Source organism: Jaculus jaculus, chromosome 3, assembly GCF_020740685.1.
Source record: "Jaculus jaculus isolate mJacJac1 chromosome 3, mJacJac1.mat.Y.cur, whole genome shotgun sequence".
NCBI classification, from domain to species: Eukaryota; Metazoa; Chordata; class Mammalia; order Rodentia; family Dipodidae; genus Jaculus; species Jaculus jaculus.
The window spans coordinates 21534690-21548078 of NC_059104.1; the positions used below are offsets into that span (position 1 = coordinate 21534690).

A 13389-nucleotide genomic window follows, 5' to 3' on the forward strand; every position below is an offset into this window, starting at 1 on the left:
GAAAGTCCCCATCGCTGTCAATTACAATGACGTTCATGCATCCCCATAATCCAAGGTGTTTTAACTAAGCCATTATCCCCCCCAAAGCAAATAATAAAATAAAATAAAATAACCTCAAAAACCCATAATAACACAGAATAAACATTCACACTGCAAAAGATGGCATTGGGCATAACAAAGAAATACTCAACCAGTACAAGATTTAAGTAGGGCAAACATCAAACTCTGTAGCTCCAAGTCCAAGAACTCCAGTCACTGAAAAATCTCCAAGTCTGATAATTGTAACCAGCAACAAGTCTCTGGGGTTCTAATTCCACCCCTCCAGCTAGGCTACTGAAAGTCCTGGAAAACTTCATCAGGGCTGGCAGCTCTCCTTAGCAGCTATTTTGTGGTACTGGCATCTCCACTCGTTCTCCACCACAATCCTCATGACATTATAGTGTCACCATGTAGGCATGCTTCGCACTGCCCATGGTCATGTCCAAATCACAAGACCATATCGCAAACTCAATAACCCTCTTTTTCCTGCACTTCTTACACTCTACAATACCAGGTACGGTGCCAATTTGTTAATGAGGGGGGTATAAAACAGACTTTGAAATGACAACACTCCTTGAGCAATCAGGCCCCTTCAAAAGAGTTCATTCTTCCTATTGACCTATTGAAGGTCAGCTGGCCCACTCACAATATTTATAATCTCTCAAAAAATTTGCATGTGAATGTGTAGCAGTTTAGGCCCAAAGATTCCTTTTTTTTTTTTTTTTCCTTTGCCATATCCCTCTGCTTTCACCAGTCCATTTCCACATGGTGCAACCCTGCACAACTTCTCAGGACACAGTCACAACAGCATGACTCTCAAACTGTTTCTAAGCAAAGCTCTTTCTCACCCTCATAAGCAAATACTCATAGTCCATAGTTCTTTCTGTATTCAGGCCTTTCAACTCTGAACAGAATAGTCCATCAAGCAGTACTTACAACACTGCAAGGCATCTCTGAGGACAAGATTTCAAATCCTTCCACATTCCTCGTGAAAATCAGCTCCAAAAGGCCAAAGCCACACGTTCAGGTGTCTAGCTGCAACCCCACTTCTGGTACCACTTTACTATTGTAGCCAGGTTCACAATGCTGGTATAAATGACCAAACCAAACTCAAATTGTGGGAAAAATAGATTTATTTTGGCTTACAAGCTTGAGTGGAAGCTCCACAATGGAAGGGGAAAATGATGGCATCAAAGGATGGACATCACTCCTTAGCCAACATCAGGTGGACAACAGGGACAGGAAAGTGTGCCAAAAACTGGCAAGGGAACACTAGCTATAATACCCATAAGCCCATCACCAACAATACATTGCCTCCAAGAGGCATTAATTCCCAAATCGCTATCAGCTAGGAACCTAGCATTTATAACTTCTAAGTTTATGGAGGACATCTGGATCAAACCACCACATTCTCTTATTTTGCAATATTACATCTTTGTAGGAGATCTATCATGCCATTCGGCCTCATCTGAGATAGATGCAGCACTTTCTTTGATCTTTAGTTCACAACTCTTAAGATTAATGAAGGAAAACAAACCTGGGTGAGGTGACACACTGTGATGTTTAATACTGACCAGAGTTAGAATCACATCAAAACATAAGCTGTGAACATGTCTGTGAGGGCTTGTCCATATTCATTTACTTGAGATGTGAAGACCCATCCTAGATGTAGGTAGTGCCATTCCATGGGCTGAAGTCTCAGACTGCATAAAGAGGAAAAAGCAAGTTGATCACCAACAGTTATTGCTCTCTGCCTCCAAACCATAATGTCTAGCTGGCCCTCCTGCTTCTGCTACTTTGAATCTCCATCAAGATAGAATTTGATCCCTTGAATTATAAGCCAAAACCAACTCTGTCTTTCTTCATTCACTTTTAAGAGCCATTTTGTCACAAGAGTGAGAAAAGTGATAAATATATACCCCTTTGGGTTCAAAAGAAGAATAAGCTGGAGAGAGTTTTGTTAGCTAATTGACAAGTTATTTCTCATTGCAATAAAGTGGTAGTTTAGAGGCAAGAGGCAATGCTAAATTTTCCTCAATGAAACAATTACAAAAGCTTATTAGTTGGTTAGGAATTATACAAGGTGTTTTCAGTTCTAGTGCCCACTGTTGCCAAAGAGGTAATATAAAGAGCAGACATGTGGTGAAAATAAGTTCTTATTCTATCACTATGTAAGTGAGTGATGTTGATAAATTGTTGTGTGTGTGCTCCACTGAGCAAGGCAGCTGCTTCTCAGCCGTGCTCACAAACTGACATGTGGAGTCTGTTTTTCATCTGTTTAGGAGAACTCAGTAACATATTATTATGAATATTAAAAGTATATATTTTTGATATTATTAAAAAAGTATATATAATTTAAATATTTTCAAAAGCATTAATAATGGCCAGTTTTTTTGGGATTTCTTACTCATTATAAATTTGTCTAGAATAGAGGGTAAGAAATTCAAAGGACTAAAGGAAATTAGGCTACAAGAAAAGTATTCAGGCCTGGAGAGATGGCTTAGCAGTTAAGTGCTTGCTTGTGAAGCTTAAGAAACCCGGTTCGAGGCTCAATTCCCCAGAACCCATGTTAGCCAGGTGCACAAGGGGGCACATGCATCTGGAGTTTATTTGCAGTGGTGGGAGTGTCCCTGGCATGCCCATTATCTCTGTCTCTCTCTCTCTCTCTCTCTGCCTCTTTCTCTCTCTGTCTGTCACTCTCAAATAAATACATATAAATGAACAAAAAAAAAATTTAAAAAAGAAAAGTATTCACGTGAAATTAAAAAATATATCACTTTTACTTATTTTTTTTAATTTTATTTATTTATTTATTTGAGAGTGACAGACACAGAGAGAAAGACAGATAGAGGGAGAGAGAGAGAATGGGTGCGCCAGGGCTTCCAGCCTCTGTAAATGAACTCCAGACGCGTGCGCCCCCTTGTGCATCTGGCTAACGTGGGACCTGGGGAACCGAGCCTCGAACCGGCGTCCTTAGGCTTCATAGGCCAGCGCTTAACCGCTAAGCCATCTCTCCAGCCCCACTTTTACTTATTTTTGAGGATGTTATATAATTGATATAAGCTTGGATAAGTCTATGTGATAAGACAACACTATGACAAAACTTTGTTGGATGATATTGGATAGACAGTTTTACAATAGAACTTAGCAAGTTCTTAGGTTATCTATGCATATTTAAAATCAAAGGAGTGGATAAAACTCAACTGTAAGAACACAGATAATCTTTAAATGGCTTTAAAAGGCACCACTTGGGAGTTTGGTTGAGGATGGGTTTTCTGAGTTCAAGACCAGCCTAGACTCCAGAATTCCAGTTTATTCTGGTCTAGAGTGAGGCCTCATCTCAAAAATTATGCTAGATTGGTTTGTGAAGGCACATACATGCCTTTAATCCCAGCACTCAGGAGGCAGAGGTAGGAAGATCTCCATGAGACTGTGTAGTGAATTCCAGGTCAGCCTGAGCTAGAGTGAAACTATGCCCAGAAAAATAAAACAAAGCAAAACAAAAAAAGATAAATAGATAAATAAATAAAAATTGCATTAGAAGTGATAAAAATATTTCATTGTATAACAGCCTATTTAGTTTTTCTTCTCTGCTCTGTCAAATGATACTCTATTTAAACATGGAAAATATAAAATAAGAATATTTAGAAGAAATCATGACCAGCATAGTGGCATATAACTTTAATTCCTCCAATGGGGAGGCAAAGGTAGGAAGATCACAGAGATTATACAGTGAATTCTAGGTCAGCCTTGAGTAGAGCAAGAGACTACCTGTAAAAATCAAAACAAACAACAACAAATCCTATAGATCTTATTAATTATGTAGCTTTAGTATGGCAAATGTTCAGGTAAAATTAACCCAGCACTAAAACAAAAATCTATCTAGTTGAAATCAGTGATATAATTACTAATATGAGAGAGGTTTGTACAAAAGAAAGTAGTAGAGATAGAAAGTGATGTGTTTATATGTGTACACTATTTTAAGATAAATTATTTGAAAATATATTAACCAAAAATTAGCTATGGAGCTCCTTTTTTGTTCTTTTTTCTTTTTTTTTTTTTGAGGTAGGGTCTCCCTCTAGCACAGGCTGACCTAGAACTCACTATGTAGTCTCTGAGTGGCCTTGAACTCATGACGATCCTCCTACTTCTGCCTCCTGAGTGCTGGGATTAAAGACGTGCACCACCATGCCCTGCTAGCTATGAAGTTTTGATAGCTACAGCATCTGAATTATATATCCATAATCCCTAGGAACATATTTTGTCAAACTGATTATATTATGATCACATGATATTTTATAACACCAAACACAGTATCTTACAAGTTGGGGTGATTTGAATTAGGTATCCCCATGAAGTCATGTGTTTTGCATGTTAGGTCCCCAGCTGGTGGTAATTTGGGAATTGAAGCCTTGCTGGAGGAGGTTTGTTGCTGGGGTCAGGCTTAGGGGCTTTATAGCCAGCTTACCTTGCAAGTGTTTGGCACACTCTACTGCTGCTATTGTCCATCTAATTTTGGCCATAATGTGATATTCAGCCACTTCCCATGCCACATTTCCCCCCAACATTATGGAGCTTCCCCTTGAGCCTGTGAACCAAAATGAACCCTTTCTTCCCCTTAGATACCTTTGGTTAGGTGCTTTGTCCCAGTATCAAGAAGGTAGCAGTAATACAAGTATAGGGCTTTCCAAATGCTGATTTAGTTGGAGGCACTTGAGATAAAGCACTTTAATTCTACCAAAATAATTAGCATTATGCCTGAGCAAATTATACACCAATTTAATTGTGCCTTGTATATAAAGGTTGTACCATTTATCTTAGTTATCACAATTAGCTACCATTTTAAAGCTTTGATATATGCTTCTAAGCAATATTCTAGTAAATTATGTGTTTTTGTCATCTGGATCCTATTGGAATAAATTTCAGATAGGGAAAGAAACAACCACAATACTTTCTATAATTGTGATGACAATAATTACCTGGTTGCATTTTGTACAAGTAGAGGAAGTGTTTACCATAAGCCAAGAGATTTTTGCTTTAATAGGCAATAGTACAATAATAGTAAATAACATTAATTTTCTACTTCAAAAGTATGAAAGATTATTTTAATCATACTATTGAAGGTAGAAGTATTTTTTTTCTTAAATCAGATATTGAACATTGCAGAAAACTTAAACATGCCATCTCAAAGTACACATGACTATGTAGTCAACATAGTTATAAAAGAAACCGTACTGATATGAGCTAGGTACAAAATAACTGTTTTTGTTTTGTTTTGTTCTGTTTTGTTTTTGTTGTTGTTTTTTCTTGGTAGGTAGTTAGCTAGGGAGTAGTCCACAGAAACAAATGTTCTGGCAAGACTAGAAACCACTTCTCATCCAGTCTCATTCAAGATGTCTACAAGCAGAAACTCCCCAGCAGAGCTTCCCATTAGTGCTGGCTCCTGAGTTAGCCTCTTGGGTCTGCAAGTCTATCAGGCCTCTCCTTCAAAGACTTGAGTCTAATGATAAGGTCCATGTTACAGTCCGGTTCACATTGCTGGTAGAAATCACCCAACCAAGAGCAGCTTCTGGGAAAAAGAGATTTATTTTGGCTTACAGGCTCGAGGGGAAGCTCCATGATGGCAGGGGAAAACGATGGCATGAGCAGAGGGTGGACATCACCCCCTAGCCAACATAAGGTGGGACACAGCAACACTCTGGCATTCCAATTCTGCCCCTCCAGCTAGGCTACTCACAGTCCTGGAAAACTTCATTGGGGCTGGCAGCTCCTCAGCAGCCATCTCATGGTCAAGGCATCTCCACTGTGTCTCCATTGTAAGCCATGGTTCATCCTCATGGCCCCATGGGGTCTCTATGCAGGCAACCAGCAAACCCGCTTCACACTGCCCATGGCCATTTCCAAAACACAAGACTGTGTTGCAAACTCAATGACCCTCTTTCCAGCATTTCTTATACTCCACAATACCAGGTAGGGTGCCAATTTGTTAATCTAGGGGTGAATAAAGCAGACTTTGAAGAACAGGACACTCCTTGAGCACTCAGGCCCTTTCAAAAGAGTCTACGTTCTTCTTGTTGCCCCAGCGCAGGTCAGCTAGCCCAGTCTCAAAGGTTGTAATCTCTCAGTTGCAGCTGAATGGGCAACAGTTCACCTAAAGATTTTTCTTTCTGTGCCATATCCCTCTGCACACACCAGTTCATTTCTATGCAAAGCAACCCTGCACAGCTTCTCAGGACATGAGCACAAGAGCAAGCTTCTCACACAAATTGCTAGCCCAGTTCAAGCAAAGCTCTTTCTCACCCTCATAAGCCAAACCTCACAGTCCATAGTTCTTACTGCATTCAGGTCTTGCAGCTCAGACCACAGCAGTCCATCAAGCTGTACTTACAGCACTGCAAGGCATCTCTTAGGCCAAGGTTTCAACTCCTCCCACATTCCTCTTGAAAACTAGCTCCAAAAGGCCAAAGCCACAGTCAGGTGTCCAGCAGAAACCCCACTCCTCGGTACCACTTTACTGTTGCAGTCCGGTTCGCAATTGCTGGTAGAAATCACCAAACCAAGAGCAGCTTCTGGGAAAAAGAGATTTATTTTGGCTTACGGGCTCGAGGGGAAGCTCCATGATGGCAGGGGAAAACGATGGCATGAGCAGAGGGTGGACATCACCCCCTGGCCAACATAAGGTGGGACACAGCCACAGGAGGGTGTGCCCAAACACTGGCAAGGGGAAACTAGCTTTAATACCCATAAGCCCGCCCCCAACAATACACTCCCTCCAGGAGGCATTAATTCCCAAATATCCATCAGCTGGGAACCTAGCATTCAGAACACCTAAATTTATGGGGGACACCTGAATCAAACCGCCACAGTCCATCTTTTTTTTCTTTAATATTTTTTTTGTTCATTATTTATTTATTTGAGAGTGACAGACACAGGGAGAAAGACAGATAGAGGGAGAGAGAGAGAGAGAGAGAGAATTAGCACGCCAGGGCTTCCAGCCACTGCAAACAAACTCCAGACGTGTGCGCCCCCTTGTGCATCTGGCTAACGTGGGACCTGGGGACCCAAGCCTCGAACCGGGGTCCTTAGGCTTCACAGGCAAGCGCTTAACCACTAAGCCATCTCTCCAGCCCGATAAGGTCCATCTTAATTGAAGGTTTGATCCACATAATTGGACCTGTCCTGCATGTGTAAACCCCTGGCTTTTGGCTCCTTGACACTCTTGCTTCTTACTGCTTCTTAGCTCCTAGAGAAAATCCTGGGCTCTTTTTTACTATGTGGAAGATCTTCATTTCTACCCCTCCCCTTTCCAAGGGGATGATTTCTCTTTGACCTGGTGTTTTCCTGCTTTGTAATATACACATGTGATCTCGCCTTAAGCTCTGATCATGGTGTTCACTCTTAGTCCTCTCTTACCCCTATGTGAAGGGAACTTTTTGGATTGGGCTTTCTTGCCCTTCATGCCATATGTGTGATCCCCATCTCCAGAGGCTTCTTCCCCTACCATCTGTCTGTGTGCAGGAGATATTCTCCTTCTCCCCACTTCCTTCCTAGCTTTCTTTTGTCTTGGACCTTCCTGTTTGCCTTCTCACTGGGTCCTGATGCCCCTAAAATAATCTCATGATTTGTGATTTACCCTTCTTTGAGTCCATATCTTCAGTTCTTTGACAAATTGGACAAGCATACAAAGTTACTGTCCAGAGGCTGGGTGCCTCCTACAGCTTTATGGATATCTAATCCCTCCCTGGTCTCCTGAAACATTTTGCAATAATACTATCCTAACACCCTTTTGACAGACCCAAAGTCTTGTCTATCCTAATCCCTATGACAATCATCTAAAAGCATCTGATATGATAATTTATTTGTTTACTTTAGTAATCCTTTTGTAATAGTCACTTTATTTTCTCTGAATTATTCCAGGCCATATTGCATGAGTTTGTTTGTGATGAACATTGCCCAGCATGTGACATTTCATTATTATTTAATATTGTAATGTGTTCACATTACTGTGGTACTGATGTTGACTCCTTTAGAGATTGGGATTGTTACAAGTTATCCCGCTATGAATACACATGGAATTTGGTAGATATTTTTACTTGTTTGATTGACATATGCTGAGAAGTAGAAGTGCTGATTCCAGAAGATACATCATGCAACTTACTATGAACTGCTAAATAGTTTTCCAGGATGGTTGTAAAAATATAGAGTACCAGAAACTTCAGCACAAGTGGCACCATAATTCATCATGTTCCCTGTAATTTATTGTTTGACAGTCCACATAACTTTTGTCAGTCATATATCTTAGGATTGAAATTTAAAGTGAATTTTCTTGTTGGCTAATGAGGATGATCCTCTTTCCAATATGTCTAAAGAATATTTGATTGGCTTGTACTTTTTGGTTTTGAATGCCATTATCACATTGCTTCAGTTACTGAAGCTTCAGATTCTTGGTTTTCCTTGGCTTTGAATTCCCATGAACATGTTACAGTCAGCTTACAGTTCCAAACGTCTGCGTGTCATTGAAAATATATAATATGTGTTGGAGAGATGGCTTAGTGGTTAAGCGCTTGCCTGTGAAGCCTAAGGACCCTGGTTCGAGGCTCAGTTCCCCAGGACCTATGTTAGCCAGATGCACAAGGGGGTCCACGCATCTGGAGTTCATTTGTAGTGGCTGGAAATCCTGGCAAGCCCATTCTCTCTCTCTCTCTCGCTCTCGCTCTCGTTCTCGCTCTCACTCTCTTGCTCTCTCTCTTTCTCTTTCTGTCTGTCACTCTCAAAGAAATAAATAAACAAAATAAGAAAGAAAAACAAAAAAAAAGTAAATATATAAGACAAGTGGAAATCAGAGCTTATTTTTGAATCAGTACTCAAATGAAGTTTATTTGTCATAAATGCTCTGCTCCTCTAAGAGAACTATGACATTCAACTATGTGGAGTGCCACACAAGATTCCTCCAGGATTATTAGACCTCACATTTCCCAGATGTCATGGTTAGAGGTCCCTGCTTTATCAGAGTTTTATCATCATAGAACATCCAAGTTCACTCAAAAGTCCCTGGAAGAAATGAAAGATTGTGCTAAGTTTTTTGGCAACTGTTAAGCAAATTGAACTCAAATATACACCAAAGAACAATGTAGAAGTTAATTAAATTACAGACAAGGCTCTAAAGTTGGAATGGGAAGATGGTTCAGTCACTAAAGGTGCTTGAAAATCCTGATTCCCATTGCCAACATAAAACCAGATACACAAAGTAGAACACACATCTGGAGTTCATGTGCAGGGCCAAGAGGCTCTAGCATCCCCATACTCTTTTCCTCTTTTAGAAATATAAAAATAATGTAAAATAATAAGAGAATTTATAGTTGCATTACTTGAATATCTATTTTCAAATTGGAGATTTGTATTCCCTCTCAACATACATAAACACTGACACAAATACAGATGTATTTATGAATAGATGATTTATTGCCTTTTATTCCTTTACTTTATCACATACCACTTTATATTTCAATACATATGTATTCATTGCATTAAGTTGAAATATTTCAATGTCTTTGATGACATAAGTATAGCATAGTTAATCTAACTTGTCCCTAATGTGGTGAATTAGGAGCATTTTCTGTTTTTGTAAACACAAACAATCCTGTCTGAGGCCTAGTTACTATGCCAGTTATTTCTGGGACAAAAGGCAAAAAAATGCACATTTCTTATTGTAAGATATGCAAGTATACTAACAAGATAGAGGACTAGGTATTACTTTTCAACACATTATAAAATAAAAGACACCTATCTTTTATTACTTTCTATGACCAAAAAGTATCTGAATTATTTTTGCCACAAATCCTAAATCAAGGTGTACATAGGGGTGATTGTTTATTATTTCAATCAACCTGAGTAAATTAAAAGAACTACCTATATTTTTAAAGCACTGATACTTACTTTTTTTTTTCTTTTTTGGTTTTTTGAGGTAGGGTCTCACTCTGGCCCAGGCTGACCTGGAATTAACTCTGTCATCTCAGGGTGGCCTTGAACTCATGGAAATCCTCCTACCTCTGCCTCCCAAGTGCTGGGATTAAAGGTGTGCACCACCACACCGGGCTTTATACTTACTTTTTGATAATTTGTTCTTTTTGTCCATTTTGTCTTGTGGTTTAACATTAAGATGTTCAATACACCTACCCATTGATACATGGATTTCCTATCAACAGATTTATATTCCTGAAAGTTTGTCCCCCAATAAATTGTATTAAATAGATATTCATAACTATTCAAATACTTAGCAAATCACATTTTGCATTGAAATTGACTATGGACACATTATACAGTAAATTTTACACATTTATATTTTGTCTTTTGCACATAAAGAAACATTAGTATATTTACTTACAGCTTGATTAATGTTTGGATATGGGATGTTTTGTTAAAATAGCCATAAAATTTAATATTCAGTTGTGTTTCTACATTATCACTCAGAAAATAACTTAAAAAATAATTCTGCTATGCTTAATGTCTATGTCTAACATGAGAAGCAATTTTTCTGAAAGCCAATATCACTAACTTTGTTACCTCATTTTACTCTTCTTTCAAAGACATTTGAAAAGTGTTTATAGTCATCACAGGTAACAGAGCAGAGAAAGAATAAAATTTTATTAGGATGAAACAGAGTGGAGGTCTCTTTTGATCTTGGCAAAAACAATTCACAAAGTTTCATAAGAAATAAAGTTGTTGTCATGTAATAATTTTGAAACTATGAATCACAGTGATGATTAACTTTTATATGCATGTCACAAAATAATTTCTATAACTGCAGGTGTCTTCTTCCATATTTTCACAACATAACTTTATAAACACAAAAAACAATATTTTTTGAGACAGGGCTATCTTATACTTACTATGTAGAGGGACTGCCCTTGGCTTCCCAGTTCTCCTGTCTCTAGATCTATAATACTATAGTCACAGGCATATGGCACCATGTCTAGAGATAGAAACCAGGACTTTGCACAATGGTAGGCAAGCTTTGCTACATTCTTTTTTTAATCATTTTTATTTGTTTATTTGAGAGTGACAGAGAGAGAGAGAAAGGGGCAAATGGAGAGAGAGAATGGGCGTGTCAAGGCCTCCAGCCTCTGCAAACAAACTCCAGATGCGTGCACCCCCTTGTGCATCTGGCTAAAGTGGGTCCTGGGGAATGGGGCCTTGAACGAGGGTCCTTAGGCTTCACAGGCAAGTGCTTAACTGCTGAGCCATCTCTCCAGCCCTTTGCTACATTCTTAGCTTCACAATTATTATTTTTTTTAAGTAACAGGAATCAGTTCTCAAAACTACTGTTTGAAACTTACTTAACAATGAAACAAAATAGCAATATAACCAAGCTGGATTCTTTGAAAAAAAAAATTCTCTAATCCTCAATACCACATGACTAAATAGGGTTGGTATAATGTAAAAGGCAGATTCCAGTGTCTCTTTAAGGACATGAATTAGTGCAGGCTACTCCATAGAATGAGTTGTCATAACAATGAAGACCATACACATTAAAGAGCCTTGTGCGAGACTTATTTGACTCCTGAAATGGGACAGCATTGTCTGTGAGGAAGAGTACTTCTTCAAGGATTAATCTTACCAAAACACAGAGGTGTATTGGGGAGAGTGTCATTCTTGACCACCCACCACTGTCTTCTATATACACAATCTCCTGATTAAACTCAGTGTCAGCACTTAGTTTGAAAATTGATTATTTATTCAACTGCTAAGTTACTTTTAGCAGCATTGTCTGACATGTTACTTAATATCTATTGAATGAGGATAAATCTAATAAATACTTTAAAATGCATTTCTAAGAAATAATAGTATAATCCAGAAGAATTGATTTCTTTCTTTTGTTAAACAATGAAAATTATATAAAACCGCTGTTATGGTATGCCTGCTCCTAAGTGGTAAAATAAATGTTCAATTACATAAACTGTCTAGGCCTATAGGATGATGTCTGTGGTTCCCAGTCATTTTCATATGGTTAGATATAAACACTATATATTACCTATTTATTGCTATATGCATTTTAAAAATAAGCAAAGCTATTTTGGAGGAAGCAACATAGAAGTAGTGCACTTAATGAAACATACAGGAAATCATCTTTTTGTTGTTTATATTAAACTTCATAGTTGTTGAAAATATTTACTTGGGCTGGAGAGTTAGCTGAGCAGATAAGATGCTTGCCTACAAAGCTGAAGGACCCAGATTTAATTCCCCATGATCCACAGAAGCCAGATGCACAAGGTGGTTACATGCATCTGGAGTTCTTTGTAGTGGCTGGAGGCACTGGCATACCAATTCTCTCTCTCTCTCTAGTAACCTCATTCTCTAATTTTCAAATCAACAAATAGTAATTTTTTTTAAAAAATAACAAAACGTTACTTATAAATGATAAAGAGTTTTCTGGGCTGGAGAGATGGCGTAGCGGTTAAGCCCTTGCCTGTGAAGCCTAAGGACCCCGGTTCGAGGCTTGATTCCCCAGGACCCACGTTAGCCAGATGCACAAGGGGGCGCACGCGTCTGGAGTTCGTTTGCAGTGTCTGGAAGCCCTGGCGCGCCCATTCTCTCTCTCACTCTCTATCTGCCTCTTTCTCTCTGTCACTCTCAAATAAATAAATAAATAAAAATTAAAAAAAAAGAGTTTTCATTTTTATTTATTTATTTGAGAGTGACAGACAGAGAGAGAAAGAGGCAAAGAGAGAGGGAGAGAATGGGAGCACCAGGGTTTGCAGCCACTGCAAACGAACTCCAGATGCATGCATCCCCTTGTGCATGTGGCTAATATGGGTCCTTGGGAATCAAGCCTCGAACTGGGGTCCTTATATTGCACAGGCAATTACTTAACCTCTAAGCCATCTCTCCAGTCCATGATAAAGGGTCTTATATTTGAGTCTATGGAGACGATAGTAGCAACAGAAAAATTACGTATTGATAAAGAAAATGAATATATAGTAGCTATTACAGTGCATGCATTTTTGGTGAAAGAATTATAAAATAAGTTTATACATGGATTAAAAGAACAATTTTAACATATTTTCACATCTGTGATATGCAAATCTGCTATTTGATTACAAAATGATAGAAATGTTTGTGGTACTATTTTTGAAAAAAAAAACAAAACCTTTTATTTATTAATTTACCAGCAGAGAGAGAGAGAGAGACAGACAGACAGACAGACAGAAACGAAACAGACAGAGAATGGGCACACAAGTGGATATATCTGCATCTGGTTTTTCATGAGTACCGGGGAATCGAACTGGCAATGTTAGGCATTGCAGACAAGGGCCTAAACAGCTGAGGTATCTCTCCAACCCGGTGGTTTTA

At 38.8% G+C, this 13389-nt stretch overlaps 1 pseudogene; it reads left to right on the top strand.

Moving 5' to 3' along the window:
* The first annotated feature begins 455 nt into the window (after positions 1-455).
* The window catches only part of LOC123459328, a 103456-nt pseudogene continuing 90522 nt past the window's right edge, over positions 456-13389 (top strand).